The 9,169-nt window shown below is 46.8% G+C and overlaps 1 long non-coding RNA gene across 1 annotated transcript; it reads left to right on the forward strand.

Moving 5' to 3' along the window:
- The first annotated feature begins 5,310 nt into the window (after positions 1-5,310).
- On the forward strand, positions 5,311-8,476 carry LOC121024479 (uncharacterized). Its single transcript, XR_005787714.1, has 4 exons — positions 5,311-5,412; positions 7,025-7,147; positions 7,716-7,810; positions 8,192-8,476. It is a non-coding gene; the product is annotated as an uncharacterized LOC121024479 (long non-coding RNA).
- Positions 8,477-9,169: the final 693 nt, after the last annotated feature.

A 9,169-nucleotide genomic window follows, 5' to 3' on the forward strand; every position in this document is an offset into this window, starting at 1 on the left:
GCGCAAAGGCACTCTGCGGGGAGTTGTTCTTCCATGGATGCTGTGTTGCAGCCTTGGGCACAGTAATTTGCCTTGAATTCTGGATCTAGTCTTGGGGGACTTTCATCTCCCTTTTTAACTATCACCTGGGGCATCAAGCTGGGGACCTGGGTCCACAGTGTATGAGAGTTGGTTCCGTTCCATACTCACAAACACTTGGTGTACAGGCGGTCTTGAATCTCAGCCACCCTGCTGGGTGTGCAGGGGCCTCTCCTTAAGTCTAAATGTGCATTTTGTGCTGATTAGAGGTTGATTGGCCATCCGTGTGTGTGTTTTACGAGGTGCCTTTCCGGGTCTGTTAGCCACATTTCATTGAAATATTTGTGTTTTGCTAAATTGATTTGTAGCCCTACATATATTTCTATTTCTGTGTATATTTAAATATATCATTCTGAGTATCTTCTGCAGATCTGTTTTGCTTTGTCACCATCTCAATAGTGTCATTTTGATGAACAGATATTCTCAGTTCGATTAAGTGTATTGAACAATCTCTTCTTCCTGGTCAGTGCTTTTATTTTTTCAAGACCTTTCCTACTCTAAAGCCATGAAGGTAATGTCCTAAGTTTTGTTCCAGATTTCCTATTCATCTGACATCAATGTGGTGTGGATGGGACTGAGGTCAGAGAGGAGGCGCATTTCCCCGCAGGGACCGGGTGGACTTACCGAAGGGACCACAGTGGTTCGCGGGCCCCAGTGTCAGCCGTCTAGCAGCTGTCATTTCTGGATTGATTTCTAGCCTCTCTAGGGTCTTGCACGGGTGTATCCGCCCACCCTTGCTCCAATCCCACGTGCTTGCCATGCTCCTCCTTTCCAGGAAGTCTGCTAGCTGGCGCCGTACCTCTTCCAACCTTGTTCTTTGTCTGAAAGATTGTCCCCGCTCTTCCCCTGTTTAGTATCAGCTCACCAGTTACCCCGAAAAGAAACAAGATGGAATTTTTCAAATTTTAAATGAGAAATTATTTATATTTTAAGTATGATTGCAGTAGGTATCCGGGTGGAAGTGGCAATAATGATTGATAACAAGTCTTGCAAGGGCCCCCCCCCCACACACACACAAATGTATTTCTCTCCATTGCCCGAAGCCTGAAACATCTCTCGGTGGGGTTTTTGTGTTACGTGTAGTTCTCCAGGGCACCTGTCATTAGGTTTACTCCCCGGGTTTTGATGGTCTTGATGCTGTTTACAATGGTGTTGCAGATAATTTTTCAAATTGATTTGTTATTACACAGAAATACTCGTGGTTTTTGATTCTTGCATCTCCACCCAGGAACTCGGTGTTGTTCACTTATCCATTCTAAATATTTTACACACTTCTGCATATTCTATGTACAAAATTGGTCCACTGTGAACAGTGACAATGTCAGTTCTTTCTTTCCAGAATTTATACTTACTATATTTTCTATCATTTTCAGTTCCTTCAATATGATTGTGGAGACACCGTCGACACCTTTGTCTCATTTAAAAGTCAAGAAAAAAGGGTTGGATTTGTCACCATTAACTATAGCACTTGTATAATTTTTTTTGGCAACTACCATTTCTTAGGTTAAAGAAGTGGCTTTTCATCCTAACTTGCTGGTAGATTTTACCATGAACGGGTATCCGATGTTAACCGGTTTATTACAAGGACCCTGTGACGTTTCCCTGGGTTTTTGCTGTTAATGTAGTGCACTGAAATGTTTCCTTTCCAGGGTGAAACCGATCTTGCCTTCCAGCAGTATACCCAACCACCATAGGATGGTTTTTATTATGTACTGTTTAATTTCATGCGTTAACCACTGATTTACTAGCTGTTAAACTTCTGGAAGCTAAAGAAAGATGTATTTTCCTATGAACTTTTGAATAATGTGACAATTCCTTCTGGCCTCCATGATCTCAGATAAGAAATCCACCATCATTCAAATTGGTGTTCTGTGGGTGAAGTACTGTTTCTGGCTGCTTTCAGGGTTCTGTTTGTTAGATGTCGATAACATGTGTATCTTGGCTTTGTAAAGTGAGTTGGGAATCCACGACTTTTCTTGCCTTTTCTGAAAGGGTTTGTGTAAAACTGGTCTTATTATTTCCCTCCTGAATATCTGAAGGACTCATCAGGAAAGCCTTCGGGATAGGAAGGTTCCTCAATAGGTGCTAAAAGTTTTACCACCTAGAGCAGCGTTCAGATTTTGTTTCTTCGTGGTACGTTTTGGTAGGTTTCATCGTTCTAGAAAAGTGTCTGTGCCATCTGGGTTTTCAGCTTTCTGTCTTTCACAGAACTCTCTTCAGGATGCAGGGCTCGCTCTCCTTCTGCATGGCTCATGTTGTTTATCTGTGAAAAACTTGCCCTTGATAGTCATGTGGAGGTTAGTGTGTGTTGTTATTAGTGTCAACGAACACCTTCTGCTTCTGTATCTTTATTATCATTTATTTCTATTTCATTCACTTCCGCTCTACTTGGAGTAGCTGTCTTCGTCTGTTCAGGCTGTCATGGGAAACTGCCACAACCTGGGTGGCTGACAACGACCGAAATGTATTTCCACAGCTGCGGAGGCCGGGAAGTCAAGGGTCAAGGTGCCGGTGCGATGGCATGCTAGTGAGAGTGTGCGGCCTGCTTGGAGGTCAGGTGTTCTCACTCTGTCCTTGGGGTGGGAGGCTGGGCTCTCTCTGGGGCCTCCTTTAGGAGGCACTATCCCATTCTGGACGGTGCCACCCTCATGTCTGACGGACCTCCTCCCACAATCCACTGATACCGCTTAATACCTTCATCGTCGGGAATTTGGATTTCACCTCATGAGTTGAAAGGAGACAGGAGCATTCAGAACACAGCATAGCTCTCGTTCTCCATTCCCGGCATTTAGTGTAGTCTTTTTGCAACTTCCTACACTCACAGACCTCATTTATTTTCAGCCATTTCTCTTTTCAAATACAAGCATTTAGAGATGCACGTTATCTATATGTTCCTCAGGCAGTGTGTCCCACAAAGTTTGTCCTGAGATGTTTTCCTAGATCAATAGTAAGTATTTACTTAGAGGCATGTGTTACAATTTTGAAATGCCTTTTGTTGTGGTCGCTAAGATGTCCTATGTAATTCACTGTGTTTAGGGTTTGTGATCTGCATGATATTAAGGATTTGGGTTTTGTTGACACCATTGCTAATTTTGGCCTGCTTGAGACAAATTGTATTCTTTTGTAAAAAGTCTTTTAGCATTTTTTTTTTTTTGAAAGAGAGAGGGAGAGACAGCATGAGTGGGGGAGAGGCAGAAAAAGAGGGAGACGGAATCTGAAGCAGGCTCTAGGCTCTGAACTATCAGCACAGAGTCCGACGCAGGGCTTGAACTCATGATCCGTGAGATCATGACCTGAGCCAAAACCGGACGCTTAACTGACTGAACCACCCAGACACCCCTAGGGAAATGATATTCTGATTTTTGAAGACAGGCCTCGTTGTGAGGCCATGATGAAGTCTCATGGTATCTTTCAATCTATACATTTGCTCTTTGGAGCTTGAAGTGAGCAAATTGGCACATTCTGATTGAAGCCCCATTGAGCAAATAACTGGTGCAGGTGGACAAGTGCACGAAAGGTTTCCATCCAGTAAAGCCTAGGACCCCTCCTGGGAACGCCAGGCAAGATGCCACCGTATTCTCCCAGGACACAGGACTTAAGTAGCACGTAACTGCGGAGCCCTGACAGCCACTTTGCGATCATGATGAGGAGCCGGAACGGGGATGAAAATGGCTTCCAGAAAGCAGAAGAGAACGTGGGGAAGAGGCCAGGACTTTGGTCATACTGTTAATATAGGACTTGGCCTCACTTGATGCTAATCTCCACTTAGCCCAAACGGGGGAGTTCTGTGCTCCTGTGCCTGAAAGCAACCTTTGCAAAACAGCGTTCACAGCGGCAAGTCAAAGAGAAAACACAGGGTGCAGGTGGAAATCACCCGAAATTGCCACTTGGCCACAAGCAGTTTGCACACTCAGCATTACCACAGCCTGGGGTCCTCTCGGAACAAGGCAGGGCTCTTAGTACAGTTTGCGCTTCGTGTGAAGATTCTGTTTAGTGCGTCCCCCCAGGGGGCCCCCACTCTGCTGTGACAAGTGAGAGACTGCAGAGCAGCCCCGAGAGGAAGAAGGGCTCCTTTCTGCACTTGTGCGGGTGGACACCATGGAGGAGGCCAGGCGGGAACCCTGAGCACCTGGAGGGGGCGGCCCCTGGGTGGGGGACTCAGCTGTGAGGACTCAGCGGGCCCCGGTGCTGCTCACCCCTCACGGGGTCACGTTAGTGCGGGCCCGGATCTTAAACATTTCAGGTTCAAATGCAATTACAGCTTAGCATTTACAGTGAAATACGTACAGCGTAATACTTGTTTCACGTGTAGAATTTAGCGATGCATCACTTACATATACCCCCCAGTGCACGTTACAACAGGTGCCCTCCTGAATCCCCATCACCCATCGAACCCATCTCTGCCCCCCTCCCCTCCAGCAACCCTCAGTTTGTTCTCCAAGAGAGTTTAAGGGCTGATTTCTGGTAGCCCCTCTTTCCCCGCCCCCCATGTTCATCTGTTTTGCTTATTAAATTCCACAAGGGGTGAAATTGCATGATATTTGTCTTTCTCTCACTAACTTATTTCACAGAGCATAATGCACTCTAGTCCGTCCACGTCATTGCAAATTGCAAGATTTCATTCCTTTCGATAGCTGAGGAATATTCCATTGTACATACACCACCTCGTCTTTATTCACGCAACTGTGCATGGACATTTCGATCTTTCCAGATTTGGGCTGTTGTCGATAGCGCTGCTATAGTCACGCGGGGGCATGACCCACTCGGAATCAGCAGTTTTGTATCCTTTGGGTAAATACCTAGTAGTGCAGTTGCTGGATCATAGGGAAGTTCTATTTTTAACTTTTGGAGGAAGCTCCATACGGTTTTGGAATGGTTACATTTTTGTCATTAATGGACTACGCTTTTTTTTTTTTTTAATTTTTTTTTTCAACGTTTATTTATTTTTGGGACAGAGAGAGACAGAGCATGAACGGGCGAGGGGCAGAGAGAGAGGGAGACACAGAATCGGAAACAGGCTCCAGGCTCTGAGCCATCAGCCCAGAGCCCGACGCGGGGCTCGAACTCACAGACCGTGAGATCGTGACCTGGCTGAAGTCGGACGCTTAACCGACTGCGCCACCCAGGCGCCCCGGACTACGCTTCTTGATGCTTCTCAGGAAATGACTGATAAAGCAGAAGAGCCTCCTCTCGGACCCGAGAACCAAATGAAACGCCACGGAGAACCCAAGACTCCTCCGTCTGAGAGAAGGCTGACCGTGGGGCTGCTGTCAGTGACGCCGGAAGGAGAGGGAGCATCCGAGCCCGGGGGCTCAGCCGTGTGTTTGGAAGATGGTGAGGCTGCCTGTCCCCCCTCCCCTTCCTGACCTGCCCCAGTGCAGCCTGGCCTCTGGCTCCTCCCTGCCAGGGAGCGGTTCCCTCAAGGTCACAGGCTTTGGGTGACGCTGCCCTTAATTTCTCATCCACATTAGGCACAGGTGTTCCCGCTCTCCTACTTGGAAACCTTCCTGGATTCCCAAGCTCCGCACTCAACTGGTTTCCTTCTCCTTATTGAATATTCCTTTTCTTTCATTCTTTTTTGAGTCTTCTGGCTCTCCTCTTAATATTGTACTCCTTCCTGGATCCCACCATCGGGATGTCCCTCTACCCACCGCCTCCTCACTCAGCAGGTCGCTGCACTAGCTTCTGACCTTACAGCCTGTTCTCCCACTTGACCCCCCTGACCCATCACCGCCCTGCAGCCCGACTGACCCCGTGCGCACGGAAATCCGATCCTGCCGCGTCCATCGCGAAACCCGCCACCAACTCCCCCGAGCACTCAGAACAGAATCGGAGCTCCCGACGCTGGTCTACACGCTCTGCAGGACCCGGGCCTGCCCTCCTCTCCTGCACGCGTCCTCTGGGTGTCCTCCTTGCTCTCTCTGCCTCTGTCCTTTGCTCCATGGCCCCGGCTCGTCCCCTCCTAGGGCCCTGCACTGGCCCTCACGGCAGCTGTCTCCTGCTCCACGGGTCACCTCCTCAGAGGGCCCTGTCCCATCGCGGATCCTGGAGGCACCCCCTCCTGCTCTCTGTCACATCCCTGATGTCTTCCTTCCTAACACGAGTTCAAACTGTATAACTCCCTTTACCCATTTTACACATACCGTCTGACTTCCCCATGAGGATGTAAGTTCCACAAGGGTAGGGATTGTTTCTGTCTGTCTCGTTCCCTGACGATCTCCCAGCAGTTGGCTCAGTGCCTGGCACAGAGGAGGCTGAGTAAATGAAGGAGAGGTGTCAACATGATGTAGAAAATAATTCATCTTCCGAGACAGAAAAGATAGATGAGGAAGATCATTAACTGACTGGGAGTGTTAGTGATGGAGTGCCAATATCAGGCATGCTGACATCAAGTGGCACGTTCAGCTTTTTACCTTGTAAACAGCATCAAAGGGGCATTAAACCATGAGTGCCAGGGCCCTGTGAATGTTTGTTTACTGGTTGTACTGTCCAACTACATTTCTGTATGCACGCAGAGTGCCAAGAATGTAAGAGGCTTCTTTGTTCTGTTATTTTTCGTGAAGTCCAATTTTCAGGTCCGATACATAGATCCGGCGTATCCTCCTGCTATGACCTAAGAACTTGAGAGACTGTGGAGCACGTGGATGTCCATGCGGGGTCGTTGAAATGCCTGCCATTGCAGCTCCGCATTACACTTGGTTTCCAGATGCACCTGTCGTTCACAGTGTCCACAGCAGGCGAGGGAAAAGTGGTCGATCCCTACTGATAGCTTCTTGTCAAAATCCGTTCGCCCAGAGCCTATGAATATGGCAGGAGATGGTATTCTACACCAACCAATTGGACTCTCTGTCTCGTGACTTAACCCATCTCAGCAAAGGTGGGCCGAGTCACAAACCTGGTAGTAACGCACTGGCGGGAGGAGTCATTACTATCCGTCTCTCTACAGATGATCCCAAGGTCACCGCCGTATCTGTGCTGGAAGAAGGGCCAGGGAAACTGCCAAAAACGATGGAAATCACTGCGGAAATGAAACATCAACTGAAGAAGGAAATTCAAAGATTTGGACAACGTAAGTAGAATAGGAATTTTCATAAGTGAAACCACAGGAAGTCTTTCTCATTCTAGGAGTTCAAACTTTTTTTAAGTTTACTTATTTTGAGAAGGGGGGGGCAGAGAGAGGCAGAGAGAGAATCCCGCAGCCTCTGCACTGACAGTGCCTGGTTGGATCTCATGACCTGCGGGGTTATGACCTAAGCTGAAATCAAGAGTTGGATGCTTAACCGACTAAGCGACCTAGGCGCCCCTCTCATTCTGTGATTTAGACTGGATTCCACAGAGCTCTTACGGCTTATCCTTTCCCAGAATTGGGTTTTCACATAATTTAAGACAGTTCCTCTTTATTGTGACTAAAATGTCTCAGTACTTTGTTCTTTTTTAATCTCTTAATTGTTTATTATTCATAAGGGTTCCATGGGTAGCTATGTTTCTGTGTCCGGACAGAAGCATGTAAAGCACAAGTACTATGTAACACTCTAGCCCTTGAATGATTGCTGAGGCAGCAGATACACCAAGATTGAGTTCTGCCTCTTCTTTCTACTTTAGAAATACTGACAGTTTTTTTTTCTAAATATATCCAGAATATGATAGAGTCTTCAAACTGCTTGAAGGAGTGCAAGAACCTCTGGAATTGCGGCAAAAATTTTGTCGCATTTTGCAGGAGGAAGGCAACAAGGTGGGTACAGAGAGAAACTCCAGTATGTTTCACAGCAGGGCCCAGGGAGGTGCTGGGCAAAGGGTGGGGACAGGACTGCCTGGCTTTCTTAAATCCTTGCCCTCATTCAGAGTTCATGCTGTCTCTGTAGTTATTTAGATTGATATTATCTGATCTGCCTCATTCTTCCAAGCTCAATAAGACTTCTATTCACAACAGAATTTCAGGTGGGTGTGGACCATTGACCGACACTCTTTGTATTTCCTAGATTGTCTCTTACCATGAGGGTCCATTTTCTATTCCCATGTAGATTGGAAGCTTCTCTTTCTATTCTTCCCAGAGTCTCCATAATTATGGGTTCTTGGATATCTTTTGGCTAGTGACTTGTTTCTTTGTTTTCAGATTTAAAAGACAAGACTTAATAAGCCACCTTGAGACAGTACTAGAAAAATTGGAATCAGACCAAATTCTCAACGAAGATAATCCCACCCCAAATTTATAATCCTACTAGTGAAATGATCAATAACAAACCAGAACAAGATGGCTGCCTTAGAATGGAACCCGATATTGTTGATGCCTCCTCACACGTGTTAGTTAAGACAATTGTCTTCTTGAGGCCAAGAAAAAGAGTTGGAACTTAAATGTTATAAATTTCTGTTATTAAAAGCTGGGCATTTTCCCTAAGTATTTGGTTTGAACAGACGATTTATTGTGTGTGTGTGTGTGTGTGTGTGTCTGTTTGCCTTCCCCCTGAAATGGGGGACCCCGTGAAGTCATCAGGTTGCACTAAATCCTATTCCTCAGCGATTTTTCAAAAATCAATGGGTGGGAAGGAAGATCCATCGGCAGAACCGAGGTGCAGCTACCTTTCCCTGAGGAAAGAGACCAAAATAATCAACATGCCACCTGGTAGCTGACTGACCACGTGGGGGAATGGTGCCGTATTGGGTTCTTGGTGTGGGTCTGTGTGACTGGCGCACAAAGAAGTCAGCAGTGTCTACACAACGACATCAGTCCTGGTGCGTGATGCCCCATTACTACTTGGAGGAAGAGGGGTGCATGTAAGGAGCTATGGGTGTGGTCCTGGGAGCTCAGAGTGGCCTCAACTGAGAGACATAAAGGAATTGGGGACCTCACTCCTACAACCTGAAGAAACTAGACCTGACAATGACCTGACAGGGCTTGGAAGCAGGTTTTCTCTCTTGAGTTTCCGGTTAATGACTCGGCATGGTCAACAACTTGACTTTAACTCCATGAGCCCCTGAGCAGAGAAACTCATAGTACCTGCCTGGAATTCTGAGCTATGAAACTGCTTGAGAATACATTTGTGTCATTTTGAGAAACCCAACATTCATGGACTTGGAAAATGCCTGATCTCCT

Source organism: Herpailurus yagouaroundi, unplaced genomic scaffold (assembly GCF_014898765.1).
Source record: "Herpailurus yagouaroundi ecotype Mexico unplaced genomic scaffold, PumYag 65170, whole genome shotgun sequence".
Taxonomy (NCBI): Eukaryota; Metazoa; Chordata; class Mammalia; order Carnivora; family Felidae; genus Herpailurus; species Herpailurus yagouaroundi.